The sequence below is a fragment of the Danio rerio genome, chromosome 3, assembly GCF_052040795.2.
Source record: "Danio rerio strain M-AB ecotype USA chromosome 3, GRCz13ab, whole genome shotgun sequence".
Lineage (NCBI taxonomy): Eukaryota > Metazoa > Chordata > Actinopteri > Cypriniformes > Danionidae > Danio > Danio rerio.
Window position 1 is genome coordinate 8,109,292 of NC_141023.1, and position 16,432 is coordinate 8,125,723.

The following is a 16,432-nucleotide window of genomic DNA, read 5'->3' on the forward strand; positions in this document are numbered from 1 at the left end:
TTAACCAGTGAGACAGTGTGTGTGTGTGTGTGTGTGTGTGTGTGTGTGTGTGTGTGTGTGCTCATGCTAATGACATCACAGACACCATCCTCTTACTCGGTTCAACTCACAAGGCATTTATTGATCTTATTTAATGTTAGTAAACAATTAAACTCAACGTCGCTACATGATGCTGGTGGAGGAAAAAACGTTAGAGGTGCTCAATCCTCACTAAACTCCAAAGTGGCTCAATAAAATTTGGATCTTGTGACTGTGCAGGCCATGGGAGATGTTCAACTTCATGTTCATCAAACTCTGTCAGCAGTCTTGCTTTGTGTATTGGTGCATTATCATCCTGATACACATCACCGCCTTCAGGAAACAATGTTTGACCCATTGGGTCACACGGTCACCCAGAAGGATTTGCTAGACCTTGGTAGTGACCTTCTAGCACAGGAATTGGGCCTAGGGAATCCCATGATATTGCAAGGCAAGGCAAGTTTATTTATATAGCACATTTCATACACAGTGGCAATTCAAAGTGCTTTACATAAACAAGAATAAACAAGACAAGTTTAGGAACATAAAATGCAGACAATAAAAATCATTAAAAACAGATAAAAACAAATTCAAATGTGTTAAAATAGGTTGTAAAAGAATGAAAAAGAAAACAAAAAACATAATAATGCAATCTGTTTGACGCAGCACAGTGCTCATACAGTAAAGGCACAGCTAAACAGACGTGTTTTCAGTCTTGATTTGAATGTGCCTAATGTTGGAGCACATCTGATTATTTCTGGAAGCTGATTCCAGCAGCGAGGGGCATAGTGGCTGAAGGCAGATTCACCCTGCTTTGACTGAACTCTTGGAATTTCTAGTTTATATGATCCTAATGATCTGAGTGATCTGTTGGGTTTGTATTTAGTGAGCATATCTGTGATGTATTTAGGTCCTAGGCCATTTAGTGATTTATAGACCAGTAATAATACTTTAAAATCTATTCTGAATGTAAGTGGTAGCCAGTGTAAAGACCTGAGGACAGGTGTGATGTGCTCTGATTTTCTGGTTCTGGTCAGAATTCTGGCCGCAGCGTTCTGGATGAGCTGTAACTGTCTGACTGTCTTTTTGGGAAGGCCAGTGAGGAGGCCGTTACAGTAATCCACCCTGCTGCTGATAAAAGCATGAACAAGTTTCTCTAAGTCTTCACTGGAAACAGAACATCTAATTCTAGCGATATTTTTGAGATGATAGTATGCTGATTTACAGTATGCTGATTGCAGCCCAAACCATCACTGATTCACCCCCATGCTTACTCTGGGCATAAAGCAATTTGGACAGTATGCTTTTTAGGGGCTTCTCCACACCATAACTCTCTCTGATTTGGGAAAAAATTGAAGATAGACTCATCAGAGAACAATACATGTCTCACATTGTCCACAGGCCAAGATTTCAACTGCTGGCACCCAGGGCTGATAGTGGGAAAAATTCCTGAGCCTGAACTTTTTTTCCTTGCTGATGTTTTAATTTAAACGCATTTATTTTATGTATTCGTAGTCATACTTCCGTACGTAATATAGTCATTTGACAGTACATGTCAGTCAAATTTATTGTGGCATGCTTATGTATGCCAGTAATGTCAGTGACACATGCCAGTGTCAGTGATCTTGTGACATGTGCCAGTAGGTGTCAGTATAAGCACGTTATAAGCACATTAATCTTATAAGTCTCTTTGCTTTAATATTTAAAAATCATTAGGCAAATGACACCTGTTATCTTGCATATATGTTATGAGTTTTCAACATGCATTTTATTATAACTTTTTAAAGGATATTATTTAAAATACCTTAAAATGAAAAAAAGTAAATAATAAAATAAATGAATGAATTAAAAACATAGAGAAGTCCATATTGTAGGGAACAAAGGAACTGCCAGGATGCAATAATATACAGTACAACAGATAAGTGTAACCCCTCCCATACATAAGCATGCCACAATAAATTTGACTGACATGTACTGTCAAATGACTATATTACGTACGGAAGTATGACTACGAATACATAAAATAAATGCGTTTAAATTAAAACATCGTGGAGTAGCTCAGCAAATAAACTAACTTGCGACGCGATAAATTAGGTTAAAAGTCGCGTAATGATTAAATATCATATGTTAAAACTGCTACTGTGAATCCGTGTTCAAGCGCACACAATAAGCTAAAACTCGCCCCAAGCACCGGCAAAAACAAATAACAATCAATGTGTCGAAGAAAGAGTAAGGATCATAGCATAATTATTTATTAATAAACTTATTCTGAGTCAGTGTCGCAGATCCTGACTGGCAACCTTCTTTTGGACTCGCCTTTACAGTGAAATTCATCTTTACGGATTACATGAAGGAGTTTTTTTTGTTTTCGATTTGTTTTATTTCGTTAAGTAATAATTTAAAGCTTTCTATAAATATATTTATTATGTCTGTGCGGCATATACATTTTGCTTCATTTTGTTAAGCGCTCCTGTTCAAAACCAGACGACAGAAAGCACATAATTTTGGTTTTCTTTATTTTATAAAAACGCTGTAACGTTTTTTGATGTATTACTCGTACTTTGTGAGCAAAAATGACAGATAACTTTAAATTGCTCCCACTGAAAAAATGCAAGCGATTGCTCTGGCGCCTCGATGTCCTGCAAGCTTTTTATAAGCAAACTATGCGCCTAATAGCACACATTCTTTAACGTTTAAGCTACCATTGTTTTATACTTGAACTGTTTTATATCTTTTATTTTAGGCAAGTCGTGATGATCTGAGAAGGCAAACTGATCAAACAGACAATGATGGTCTTCCGCTGGGCGCTGTTCGTTAAAAAAAAAACAAAAAAAATTTATTTTTAACGAATAAAAAATGCTCCAAACGTTTTAAATAAGCTGAATAAAAAACGAAACTAAATATAAACACTTTGCCATTAGGCTACATACAAAACTGAACTATTTTATAGCTGAAACACTAAGTTGTTTAAGGAGAAGGGGGAAATATATTTTTTGTCCCGTCTATTGCTTCACCGTTATTTCGAGAATAAACCCAGCGTAAATATGCAGATGTCATTCCCAAAACATATCAGCGTATATGTGCCGAAAACGAAAGTTTCATACAAATTCTGAATGGATTATAGCCTGGAAAGTGCACAGCATGCTCCTCTTATTATCACTAAAAAGCGTCACTAATCTTAGTTCATAGAGATCTCACAAAGATCCGTTATAATTTATAAAGCTCTCTAAATTACACAATCTTTTATTTACATCTACACTCAAAAGATGATTCACGAGCACACAAAATGGCACTTAATAAAAACCAATCCGGCGCTTTCAGCAGTGAGTGAATTCTGTGAATCTAGAGAAATGACAGATCAATATCCGTGAACCTGATTTTTTTTTTCCCCGCAGCCACAGTATGCCGGAAATCCGGCGTGGTGCCGGAACGCTATCACCCCTGTGGCACCACTAAATTTGGTGGCACCACTAAATTTGGCATTGGCACAAGTGACCAAAGGTTTGGCTATAGCAGCCCGACGATGTATATTGACCCTGTGGAGCTCCCGATGAACAGTTTTGGGAAAAACAGAAGAGCTGAGCTGCACATTTAGTTCTGCAGTGAGTTGGGCAGCTGTGCTTTATGTTTTTTTCAATTTGTACTTTTTTTTACTGTAACCACCTCTTCACTGTATCCCAGAGATGATTTGCGGCTGGAAGGGCATCCGCTGCGTAAAAACGTGCTGGATAAGTTGGCAGTTCATTCCGCTGTGGTGACCCCGGATTAATAAAGGGACTAAGCCGACAAAAAAATGAATGAATTAATCCCTCTTCACTGATTAACATTCCGAAGTATATTATCTCCTGCACAGTGCAGTACTGCTTTTGCGTACAGTAGAATACTGCAAAATGGAAAACTGCTAAATAGTTACTGTAAAAGTAGTAAAAACATTCAGTGCACATTACAGTAGTGAACTGTAGAGAATGCATGTGCTACTCTACTGGACATTTCTGCAGAAAGTAACAGTAAAACTGCAGCAAAGTCTACCATTGAACATTATATTATTTTATTTTCAAAAATTTGACCAATATATTTATTATTAAATTATTTATCAAGCACTTAAATGACATACTGGGGCGATGCAGTAGCACCCACAGCAAAAAGGGTCGCTGGGTCGAGCCTCGGCTCAGTTGGCGGTTTATTAAGCTGTGGCAACCCCGGATTAATAAAGGGACTAAGCAGACAAGAAAATGAATGAATGAAATGACATACTGGTATTTTACTGGGCCTTTTGCAGTAAGTACCAGTAAAACTGCAGCAAAATTTAACTGTGAAAATAAATTGTTTTAATTTATAAAAATTTGACAGATTTACATTTTTTTATCCAATATACTGATTCAATTAAAGTTCATATCAGGTTCCTTAATATCACTTTTAGTAAAACATACAGTTAAATACTGCATATTCCCAATATACAGTAAGTTACTGTAAAAGTAGTAAAGAATGCAGTGCACATTACAGGAGTGAACTACAGAATGCATGTGCTATTCTACTGGCCATTTCTGCAGAAAGTAAACAGTAAAACTGCAGCACAGTCTACCAGTGAACATTACACTATTTTATTTTGACAAGTTTGATGAATGTATTTATTATTAAATTATTTATCTAGCACTTAATGAATGAAGTCTGGGCATTTCACTGGGCATTGTGTCGCAAGAGAGTAAAATTGCACAAAGTCTAACAGTGAACATTATACTATTTATTTGAGAACTTTTGACAGATATACCTTTTATTAATTTTTTTTATCAAGTATACTAATTACATTTAAGTTTAAATTAAGCTCCTAAATACCAATTTACAATAAAATACCAAACATTCCCAATACATAGTGAGTTACTGTAAAAGTTCAAAATGAACTGTACACAAGTCATGTGGTATTTTACTAGGCATTTCTGCTGGAAATAACAGTAAATGAGCTTTTAAGTAAATGAGCTAAAATTACAGTCTAACAGTGAACATTATTCTTTTTATTTGGGAAAATTTGACAGATACATTATATTAAACTTTTTATTAAGTATACCGATTTCATTTAAGCTCCAATCAGGTCCCTACTATCACTTTTAGTAAAACTTACAGTAAAATACCACACATTCACAATATTTAATAAGCTACTGTAAAAGTACAAAAATAACTGTACAGAATGCACGTGATATTTTACAGCACTTCTGCAGTAAATAGCAGTAAAACAGCAGTCTACCAATTAAATCTAATCTAACAGTGAACATTATACTTTCTATTTGAGAAAACTTAACATTATCAAGTATACTAATTCCATTCTTAATATCACTTTAAAGTGAGTAAAACTTACAGTAGAATACCGCACATTCCCAATATACAGTAAGTTACTGTTAAAGTTTCAAATAAACTACACAAAGTGCACATATCTTGCAGTCTACCAATTAAAACTACAGTTTAAAAAGCAGTAAAATTACTGTCTAAATTAAAGTCAGACATTGAATATTACACTTTTATTTATTTTGAAAAATTTGCTGGATATACCTATTTTTTGTTTAAGCTACTTATTTAAAATGAGCTTTTGTTCTGACAGCTTAATTGTTTAATGTTCAGTCCACTTAAATCTATAAAACAGAATAAAAAAATTCCTTCATGCTGTCCCAGCACAGATTGATTGTGTGTAACCCAGGGTCCAGTTCAAATCGGGTCCTTAATATCACTTTAAGTAAAACTTAACGAGATTTAATAAGTTGAATTAAACCTTAAGAAATCACTTTTTGCACAGCACTATATTCTTTACAAAATACATATTGAATTAAGGTCACCGATTCACTGCTTAATTATTGCTTAATTCAACTGCAGATCGATCATGAGAGGTTGTATAAATTGACGTTTTTATTTTAAATGCACGTGTCCTCATTTTACCTTTCACTTGCTCTGCTCTCATTGACATTATATATTTCTTTCTATAGCTCATAATAAGACACATCAAAGTCAGAGCCACTGGAAGGAAAGCAGTCTTAACAAGCTAATTAAATCTGTTTTTTTACAACACTCCCCGCTTGTTTATTTGTGTGCCGCTGAAACACACACACACACACACCAAAGACTGGAGTGTGTTTCAGTTGTAATGAGTTCACTCGCATCCCTCCATACTCACACAGTGCAGCAGATTTCATCATTTCAGACCTCAAAGCATCCAAAGGTGTTCACTTATGATGGTTCACAAGGTTACCTGTGTGTCCTATTTTACTTTTACACCCTCAAACTGAACAACTGTTGCTGTATTTTCAAAAGCAGCTCATGGAACATTTCCAAAAATATCCAAGCCAAATAAAAAAAAAATGCGATGTCACTATAAATAAATAAACAAATAATACAAATACCAATTGAAAAAAAAAACATTTATACATTTAAATAAACAAAATGATTGAATGAGCAAATAAACAAATACAGAAATGTCATTTAAAATTATACAACTTAAATTGTACAAAAATTATAAATTGAAAAAATACAATTTAAATTAAAGCAAAAAGCATTACAATTTGCTAATTTAAATGAAATAAAGCAAAAATGAAATTAATTAATTTATTGAAATTGAATTAATAAAAATATAATAAAAGATTTAATGAATTAAAAAATACATAAAATTAAATGAATGTAATAATGTATTTAATTAATTAATTAAAATAAATTAATACAAAATAAAAAAATAAAAAAATAAATTGAAAAAAGAACCCAACTTAATTAAATGAATGTAAAAAACAATAAAATAAGTTTATTTAAATTGATGAATTTTTTAAATAAACAAAAAATGAAATTGAATAAAAAAAATAAAACAAATAAAAGAAATTGAAAAATAAAAGAAATTGAAATGTATATGTAAAATTAAATGAATGTAATACCATATTTGATTAAAATAAATGCAAATTAAACAAATTGAAAGAAAATACATTGAAAGAATACAATTTAACTAAATGAAAGTAAAAATAAACTAATGCTATAATTTAAAAAAAGTAAAAATAATAAAAAACAAATAATTGTTAAAAAGAAAAGAAACTGAAAAAATGAAATAAATTGATCAAATAATACAATTAAATTAATTAATGTATTACTGTAATCAATAAATTATTTTTATAAACAAATAAATACAAATTAAATCAACTGGAATAACACAACTTAATTTAATTAAATAAAAAATATTTTTTATTTAAAATAAAAAAATAATTAATGTACATATAAACAAACAATAAAATAAAATTAATGAATTTAAAAACAATAAAAAAATTTAAAGAAATTAAAAGAGAGAAACTGAAAAATAATACATTTAAATTAATGCATTATTGCAATTAATTAAATTATTTTTATAAACAAATAAATATAAATTAAATATATATTTTTTAAAAGACTGCAATTGAATTAAATTAATGTAAAAACATTTAAAGGAAAAAACTAAGGAATTGAAAAACTTGCAGAAATTCAAGAATTAAATTAATCTATTAAATTATTGTATCTATTTATTTTAATAAGTCAATATCTACAAATTAAACTTAAAAAGAATACAATTTAAATAAAAGTAAAATGAAAGTAAAAATGAAAGTAAAAATAAAACGTAAAAAAATAATAAATTAAAATAAAATGAATGAATGAATAAATGAATGAATATATATATAAAAAAATATGAAAATGGAACAGTTTACTATTTTAAAATGGACCAGTAGATAGTTTTAATGCAGATGGAGGTTTTAGGTTGTAATGTTTTTAATATCTCGACATTACTGTAAGAACATAAAGTGTTGAAACAAAGCCGTAAAGACTTGCTGCTCTTCCGAAACTCATCAACTTCATCATCCAGGCCTCTTTTTTCTTGTTTTCCACATAACGGCATCGTCTTGAGAGAAAACTACACGTTTCTTTAGTGCTTGGTTCTCGATCTGCTGCCAATCCTCAATTAAAAACTGCATCTCCGTCCAGGGAACTAAAACTCGTTAGCTGACGGAGAGAAGAAAAGACGACAGACACCATCATTTAAATAAGACGCGCAGATCATTAGATCAACTTCAGCAAACTTTCAGGACAGAAACAGCACGCAATCTGTTCAGAAATGAGCAGCACTGAAAGTCTACTGTTTACATGGGGCACTTGCTTCTTTGATAGCATCAAGACTGAATTGTTGACATTATTTGACAACTTTATAAACCACAAATTATAGACTGAAGGTACTACTGCTTAATATACACACTGTTTTCATTTTGTATTATTTGATTATATTGATGAACTGAATTAGCTATTCGTTATATGTTTTTAACTTTGGTTTAAAATTAACACTGTCTATGTTTTAATAATTATGTTCAATTAGTGCTATATGTGCATTTTGTTAAGTTGCAGTTTTAACAAGGACTTTATCAAGTAAATCAATCAATCAATCAATCAATCAATCAATCAGGATTATAATAAATATCTGGATTATTGTCAGCTGTTGCAGGAGTTGACGAGTGCAGGGGGTTCTGGGAGTTGTAGTTCGTTCAACAGTAATCTCCTATATAGAAAACCTTTGCTGGCGATTGGGACTTGATGGTAGGGAAAAAAATTGGTGGAAGTAAAAAAAAAGATCAGCTTTTTTCCCGCCATTTAAAGTGATACCTCTGTTATCAAACAAGTGAGCAGCAAATGAATCTCTCATTGTGTTTTGTTTGATAACAGAGGTGTCTCTGTAAGAATGCACAGATCTATAATGAAAACATTCCAGAAAGTAAGCCGTTTAAAATAAAACTTGCAGGACGGAGATGTTTAAATATTATTAAGTGTATTTATCTGTTTAAACATACACCCGAATCCAAACGTGTCCTGCACTTTTGCTCCTCTGTAAATGGTGTGTGCAGAAGCTGATCTGGGATCAGTTTATTTTATGGAGTGCGTCTGTCAGTCAGCGCTTATACATGCATTCACTGGTTCAGAGGTAGCATATAAAAGGCAATGATCGACGCACAGCTTTAATGTAAAAGTTAATGCAGACATTTTAATATTAATTCCAGCGTGCTTTCAAGATTAAAATATATATCGTAAATAAGGGAAAATACTTTATGATAGGATGATAGTGGGATAGAATGGTAAAATACGGGAGAATTTTGGCAAAAATGGGAGGGTTTACATGATTGAAGCGAACAGGAAGTGTTTGTGGAGAAACAGTTTTGCGAGAGAATGCAAAACTTCTTTGCAAGGGAACGCAAAAAAACTTAAAAATATGTTTTCCTATCATTCAGATTTTTTTTTTCTTACACCAATTTTTTTTAATCTAAAATTAAGTTTGTTTATTTTTTTAATATTAAAAGTTATTTTTTAATATGCTGAACAAGTTTTATTATTTCAGTTAAGTACACACATTTTTAATTGTAAAAAATAATTTAAACAAAAGTATTTAACAAATAAATATACTTTATATTACATTTTATGACATTTAATAATATATTTACTTAAATGTATTACAATTGAGTCCAAAGAAAAGAAAAACACGAAAAAAAAAACAATTCAGCTGCATTTAATAAATAAAATAAAAAAAATAAATGGAGGAAATAAAACGATTAAAAATGGTGAGAAACTGTGAAACTGTCAGCTGCTGTATTATACATTCAAATATTCACATCATCTTTTACAACACAAGCTTAAAATACCCTACTCATTAACATCAGAGGAGGCTGGAGCAATTATGCTAATTTGCAAATGACCTCTATTAATTAAACTAAAAAAATAAATAAAATTAAAACAAAAAAAAAACCTGTAAGATCAACACAAAACAGCAAGTAGCAAAATTTGCAATGTTCATCAATTGCTATCAGGAATATTTAATTCAGACGAGTCATATACAGTACTCATCCATGAGGACTGGTTTCTGTAATGAGTGCTATTTTTAGCAAGTCCTTAAAATTATGCAAAACTCAAACGCTCGTTTTTTATCAATACACACTTTTCTACCAAAGCCTATATATTTACTGTCAGGATCAATTAAAAAAAGATTATAATGAAAATAAATAAAATAAAATAATATATTTATCTATTTTAATTTAGTTTTAAATATATAATTATTTGATAATAATAACAATAATTAATAATTATTTGTAAATAACTCAAGTAATACAAATATTAATTAATATTGCAAATATAAATTAACTAATTTTTTCATTTTATTTTTACATTTTAAGCCAATAGATAATTATCTGTATTCTTCTTCTTATTATTATTAATAGTAGCAGTAGTATTATTTATTATATTATATCAATAATAATAATAATAACAATATTGATCATAATAATAAGAAAATAAAAATCAGCGAAAATAATAACAACAACAAAAAATTATAATAATAAAAAACAACAACAACAATAATAATAATAATAAAATAACAATAATAATAACAACAACAATAATAATTATAATAATACAATTAAAAACAACAACAACAATAATAAATTTATATTCATTTGCTTATTTAACTCAAATAGTTTCCAAATCAACACATTTCTGCAGTTTCATTATATAGAGCTCCCATATATTCATCATCATCAAACACATAGCCCTGCCCCCAAACTCACGCCATTGGTCAAGTCATATGTCAGCATTTCAAACAAACCAATCACAAGACAAACTTGTAAAGAAAGACGCAGCAGATCAACTGAACATCTGCGGATCACAGAAAGACTCTTGAGGCCAGAAATGAATCTTTCATCCAAACATGTGGCCGTTTATTCACCTCACGGCAGAATAAAGAGTTTCCCGCCGCGCGCCTCCACATCTCGCAGTCAATCAGCGGCTAATTTATCACTCGTCTTTTTTTTCCGCTGTTTCTCCACGGTCGGTCAGAGGAATTACACAAGGCGTTAATTAGCAGGCCGCTCCAGTCTCTGGTGTGTGGAGAGTCAGTGGGAGTCGATGTTCATTAGCAGCCGCTACACGCTAAAAATATTACAAATACTGCTGATGGAGAAGAAGAGGCTAATTTCCCTGCAGGAGTCGACCGGAGGATCTTCACAAACACACACACACACACATACATACATACGTTTCTAAGAGGGCACTGTCGCTCTATACGGTCCATTTTTATATTATATATATATATATATATATATATATATATATATATATATATATATATATATATAAAAAATAACAATATTAGTTGTATATAATAATAATTATAAACACACAAATTAATAGCATTCAGCTTGACCAACATCTCCAGCATCTTCTCAAATCACTACTAGATCCAACATTGGACTCATTGGACTGGAAAAATATGCCCAGGGCTACATTTTTGAGAACCGAAAAATACTTCTGATTACATATGGCTGTATTTTGTGTGTAAAATGAATGCTATGGGAAGGTATTTATCTCCATATGGACAGCTTTTCTGGTGTGACTGCTTTGTTCAGAACCATAAATGTTTCAAGAGTGTTAAAAGATTGTTCCATGAATTATATTTTTAAAAAGTTTAATAAAAATATAATTTAAACGTTTTAAGAACATTCCCTTAAAGTTAAGCAGTAACCCATAATGAAAGAACAAGAGCAGCATGACATTATGGTAGAGGTTTGTGTGTATAAAGTTAAAGGTGTGTATCATATCTGGGATGCGTTTTCATAATTTCAGGCTGATGTTGATTAGATGTCTCCCATCCCCCCACCCCCCCAAAAAAAACAGCGCCAAGGCAACAGCGGTAATTAATTGAATTGTAATGAAATGACATGCAGATCCGGTAAAAGCTGAGCAGATCTAAATAAAGCTGTGACAGATGGAGAAGAACAAAACCAAAGCCGAAGGTTGTGAAAAATTAAATAATTTATGATTTAAAAGGATCCTTTATTTCTCAGCCCTTCAAAAACAGATTAATTTGTGGGGCATTGAGGTTGTGTGAATAATTATACTTGAATTATTCTTCAATTATAGAAGGCAAAAATAAGGAGAGAAGCAAACGGCATAAACAACTATCTCCTCAGTCCTTTGATAACAACACTAGATCTATATATAGACGAGCCATTTTTTAATATAAGTTTGGCAAACATTGGGAAAATGTGCCCAGGGTTACATTTTTGAGAACCAAGAAATATGTTCTTCTGGTTATATATGTCTATATTTTGTGTGCAAAATGAATGCTACGGGGCGGTGCTTTCTCTCTATAGATGGCTTTTCCAGTGTGATTGGTTTATTCAGTAGCTGAGAAAGAAAATACATTTATGTATTCATTCATTTTCTTTTCGGCGTAGTCCCTTTATAAATCAGGGGTCGCCACAGCAGAATGAACCACCAACTTATCCAGTACATGTTCTATACAGCTGATGCCCTTCCAGCTGCAACCCATTACGAGGAAACACCCATATACTCTTATTCACACACACACACACACACACACACACACACACACACACACACACACACACACACATATGTCTATAATTTATATAATGGGTATAATTAAACAATACTTTCACTATAATGTAAATTAGAAGTGTAATAGAAAAAAATGTATATTTTTGCGCCATTTTGAATTTTATTAGAATACAAATACAAATACAAATACTTTTCCCCCTCAACAAATACAAATACAAATACCGGCTGCTCCGCACATCCCTAATGTATGCATATAATAAGGTACAGTATATGTCAAAAGCATCAGTGCAATATCAGACAGCACTTGTGAGAACAGCAGAGTTATACCGTTAACAGATTCATTCAAGCAGTGCGTGCAGGGCCGGTGAGCTGTCCGTGCTTTGGTCACTCAGTTCTGTTATAAAATGTATTTTCTTGTGATAACGGGATTTTGTTGAGACATATTTTCCTCATGCTTGCATATACATATATATATATATATATATATATATATATATATATATATATATATATATATATATATATATATATATATATATTTATATATTATTTTTATTTATTTATTTATTTATTTGCTTGTTAGTTTGATTAGTGTTGATTTCAAATACAATAAATATGTTTGTATAAAACTTGTAGTAACGGTGCTCATAATTGGTGGGTGCGACTAAATTTTGGCTGATGCGCCTAACTTTTTAAAGTTAGGAGCACCAGTGCTACTAAGCAAAAAAGTTAATTTCGAGCCCTGAGAGGTGACATAAAAATAATCTAATAATAACTTGTGATTTCTCTATTTTTAGCCAAAAGCCTGATAGACTATTATTGTGCAATAAAATATAGAGCTAGTAACCCACGAGGAAACACGCATGGACAGTGCTTCTTCATCGTTCATTCATAAAAAGAGCAGCCAGAAAGGGGAAACTGATGGATTTGTGTTGAATAGTTTAAGTTGTAGTTGACCCATAACAATGTACATAACCTATAACTGTACGCATGTTTGTGTGCTCTTAATAAATGAATGAAAAAACAGCTGCTGGTAAAGTATATTGATTGCAAGTGCTCATTTTGTGATCACATCTCGGATTTGTTCTGTTCATTTGTAATTTCAAATATTCCTAGCTTGAAACTGATGGAAATATGAAGTTCAGTAAAGTTAGCAACAGATTCGCAGATTCGTATTTTCCTGATCAATAACTGGTGACATCATGACCTATTTGCTATTAGTATGACTAATATGAGGGCTTAATCGGAGCAAAAAAAAAGTAAAAGACAGCTGGGAAACACAACCTGCTCTGTATTTTTGTAGGAGAAACAGTTTAGATCTGTTTAGGTTAAGAGGTGTGTGAGTTATTGGTGTTCTGTCTATCACTGAATGTGTCAGGAATATCAAAACAAAACTAACTTAACTCCGCTCCTTTAGCGCCCCTCACAGAGCTTGATCCATGCTGGCATTTCTCCTCTTGGGTTTTTGGTTTTGAAAAGGGAAAAAATTCCACCACCCCATCCAAGCTTTAAGGATACTGGAAATCAGATTTGCACAATATGCACAGCGCATTGGCTTGTTTCCCTCGCTCAAAAGCTTGACAGAGCCCCTGCGCATAGCTACGGTTGCTAAGCCACGATTGGTGGGTAGCGGTTTTTGGGTGTGGCTTAGCGAAGGATCAATTTTCTGTCATTCTATGGATCATTCCTCTCCACACAGTTCTATTAATCACCACTTCTTTTGGCATGCAATGGTGTATATATAATACTAATTTAAAAAAACATTCATGTTGGGTTCTCTGCAGACACATCACTGTACCGATCACACAGGTGCTTTCATTCATTAAACATTCCATTTATCTTTTTTTTTTTTTTTTACAATGACAAGATGCTCTATTTAGCAAAAAAAGCATCTGGTTTCATCTAAACACACAATATTAGACTCTTTATTTGCGTGTGCCAGTGTTCAAATGTTCGCATGTGTTTGTCTGGCTGTCAGTAGAGAGTTTAACTCAGTGCCAGCGTCTCTGTGCCAGTCATCAGACAGGCCGGAAAAGACAGCGCTTGGCCAACTGATGGACCAGACAATGCCAACCGGACAACAGAAGAGAGAGACTGAAAGCCTCTCCAAACACTCAAAAGTGTCAAGAAGATACAAATCCAGCCACACAAGAGAAATGACAGAGTGCTGATATGGAGCTATATGTTTGATGACACACACTCGATGGTTTAAGAAAGAGCCTGTCTTGTGTGAGGAACTACTTTTCACCATTATTCAAATGTCAAGATGCTCATTTAAAAGACATTTTGCCAGCATCTTTTATATTGTACTCTCAAAATGGCATTAGCTTGAATCACCAAGCACCATGTTTTCAACTAAAAACTCTCTACAGAATCCTCATCTTGGATGGCATGAGTGTGAATAAATCAACATCTTGAAATTTGGGATAAAATAAAAAGTCACTCATCATTTACTCACCCTTCTCCTGTTCCAAACCAGTCTGAATTCTTGTTTTTTCCTGTTAAAGACAAAAGAAGATATTTAGAAAAATGTTGAAAAAAAGCAACATCATCTACTAGCATCAACACAACAGCTACAGAGACAATCTGCATGGCGAAAATGACCATAACAACAAACACAATCTTCTGATGGGTTACCATAACATTACCATCAACTGTGTTCACCATAAATTCAAACACAATCACCATAGCAACCAACTAAATCCTGTGGGGGTCAATATTGTATCACCACCATCAACTGCAGTCACAATAACAAACAAACAATTACCATAGCAACCAACACACATTTGGAATGGATCACTACAACAACATCAACAGCAGTCATTATAATAATCTCAAACACAATCACCATAGCGACCAACACGATGTGATGTGTCACCATAACAACATCACAATCAACTGTGGTCACCATGACAATCCAAAACATAGTTACCACTATGATCTCACACACAATCACCATAGCAACCAACACAATCATGTGATAAGTCACCAAAACAAAATCTCCAACTACAGTAACCAAAACACTCTTAAACAAAATCACCATAGCAACCAACACAATGATGTGATGTTGCCATAACAACAATACCATCAACTGTGGTCACCATGAGAATCTCAAACACAATGACCATGGCAACCAACTCAATATTGAGATGGGTAACCATAACAACATCAACAACAGTCATTATAACAATCTCAAACAAAATCACCATTGCAACCGACACAACGATGTGATGTCACCATAACAACATTACCATCAACGGCGATCACCATAACAATTCCAAACACAATAACCATAGCAACCAACACAATGTTGTGATAGGTCATTGAAACAAAATCACAATCAACTGCAGTAGCTAAAACAATCTCAAACACAATCACCATAGCTACCAACACAATCTTGTGTTGGGTCACCATAACAACATCACCATCAACTGTGCTTGCTATAACAATCTCAAACACAATCACTATAGTAACCACCAGATTCTGTACAACATCAACCATTGTTACTATGACAACCTCAAACACTTGCATCAATAACAGAAAGGAGGGGAAAAAAACTATGGAAGTCATGGGCTACTGGTTTCCAACACTCTTCAACATATCTTCTTCAGAAATGTTTCCACTTTTCAAGTGAAAGCTAAGTAAATGATGACGGAATTGTAATTTTTGGATGAACTATCCCTTCAATCCACATCCAAAAAAAAGAGAGAGACAGAAAATTAGCTTTCCCTCCCACACTCACTCAGGAGACATATGTAAACTAACGCCCACATACACACCTGAACACTTGCAGCACTCAGATCATGATGACACCTGCTGCCCTCGGCAGTATCGAGCTGACCCCTGACCTCCTCTCGCACCTGTTCCTCAGCTCACTCTGAGACTCTTCAGCTCTTCAGGCTCACAGGTCGCGCTGAGGTCAGGATGAGGAGAATTTAAAGTGCTCAAGTCTCTCGGGTACAGAGCTCATGTACGGACCCGACGGGACTGAAGCGATTTCGCTCTCAGCGTGTCAGAGTGAGGTCAACCCGAAACC

General features: G+C 33.1%; 1 protein-coding gene across 17 annotated transcripts in view; it reads right to left on the minus strand.

The window, feature by feature from the left end:
- rbfox3b (RNA binding fox-1 homolog 3b) overlaps nucleotides 1-16,432 on the minus strand; it is a 997,536-nt gene that overhangs the window by 816,907 nt on the left and 164,197 nt on the right. For all 17 annotated transcript variants that reach the window (XR_015480256.1, XM_087243785.1, XM_087243780.1 and 14 more), the window contains one exon: nucleotides 14,855-14,894. The gene's annotated coding sequence lies outside the window, so the exon portion shown is untranslated. The remainder of the gene's footprint in view (nucleotides 1-14,854; nucleotides 14,895-16,432) is intronic.